Source organism: Nelumbo lutea, chromosome 2, assembly GCF_056320005.1.
Source record: "Nelumbo lutea isolate HS-2025 chromosome 2, American lotus-T2T, whole genome shotgun sequence".
Classification (NCBI taxonomy): Eukaryota; Viridiplantae; Streptophyta; class Magnoliopsida; order Proteales; family Nelumbonaceae; genus Nelumbo; species Nelumbo lutea.
This window is the reverse complement of record NC_142685.1, coordinates 8514958-8516749: the sequence shown is the minus strand read 5'-3', so window position 1 is coordinate 8516749 and position 1792 is coordinate 8514958.

Below are 1792 nucleotides of genomic sequence, written 5' to 3'. Positions count from 1 at the left end.
TTTATCAATTTTTGTGGGAAGCCCTAAATATATAGTAGGAGATTTTACTCTTTTCATTTTTAGAAATTTTGCCAAAAGATTTTACAGTCTATGATGCAAATTTCTGCTGAAAAAAAACCTCTGATTTGGAGAAATTTACATGTTGCCCTAAGGCATCTTCATAAGATTTGAGAGCATCTAAAATACTTTGCCCCTCCCCCATCTCTGCTTTAGAAAATATGTAATTGTCTTCTGCAAAAAACAACTAAGAGACAGTTGGACAGTTTCTAATAATTGAAATGTCATTTATTTTCTTTTGGGAAGCAAGCTTTGTGAGCTTTGTAGACCGAGATTCATAGCAAAGTAAAAATAAATATGGGGACAGAGGTTCTCCCTACCTCAGCTCCCTCTATGGGACAAACTTTTGTCCAGGGTTTCCATTGATTATGATCCTATAAGAGATAATAGACCCACATTTCATGACCCAATTTACCTACTTTACTCCAAATCCCATCTTGATCATAGTGCTCTCCAAGAAGTTCCGCTCCACCCTCTCATAGGCTTTTCTCATATCAAGTTTTAATGCCATCCAGCAAGTTCTCCCTAACATTTTTCATCCAAGGCTTTGCTCATATCATAGGCTTTGGTAAGTGACTTGAGTTCAACCTCTTTGTCGTTATCGGATATGGAATTAATTGCTGTATGGTATATTTGGGAACAGTGCAATCTGGTTATCTTTGAACACGTTGATTGTAACCCATTGCATTAGTTTTCACTCACTACTCCGAGACGCTCTGTTTGCAGCCAAATATTGAAAGTACTTTGGTGACCAATCAGAGAATTGTTTCTCCCCAACTTTCTTGGTGCCGACAACCTTTAGGTTTTATTAAAATCAACACTGATGCAGCGCGGTCCTCTTCAACAGAAGCAATTGGTGTAGTTCCGACAGATGATACAAGATGTTTCCTCTTTGGCAGAGTCAGACGTTATGTTGCCCTTCAGAGGAAGAGGCTGAGGCTCAAGCTGTATATGAAGGTTTTCTCATGGCTCAGAGTTTGTCTCTCCATTCTATTCAGCTAGAAACCGAAGCCAAACGGAAGGTTGATTGGTTAAATTCTTATCCATGAATGTAGGTCTTATCTCTACCTTTATTATCCACTTCACTATCTTACATACATCTTGTGTTTGTAACAAATTAGCTCATCATCTTGCCACTAATGCTTATCGAAATACCTCTACAATGACCAGGTATCTCCATCGTTCTGCGGTCATTATTACCCTCCGAGATACAACTTTTTGATGATTATTGAAGGGATTTGCCTTCTGGCTTTAAAAAAAAAAAAAAAAGACTGTTAGAATCTAAAAACCGATGCAATCTGGTTTTCCTCTCATGAATGTGTGGATCACTGAATCAGTGGATTTGTCATTGGGATTTTTTTCATGGGATTAAAAACGGGGGTAGCCCAACCCCAACCCTGGTGGCAGTAGGATTTGATCAAAAGTGCCTGCTACAAATCAGAGATCCTACGGAGCCACCACCAGTTGGTGTCATTAGGAAGCTAAGATATATAATTGTAACACCACTAATCTGTTGAATGAACAAGAGTAAAGGCAACCTTTTTCTTCATCTGCTACTCACTACCTGCCTAATAATAAGTACACACGGAAGGAAAGCCTCTCATCTCTTCCTGCACGCATTCACGGAAACACAGTAATTAGTAATAAAGAAAGAGGACCATGGAAGCTCTCAAGTCTGAACCACTTATACCCCTGCAGTGCAAGCTCTTTGATTTCCCAACAAAGAACGGTGAAA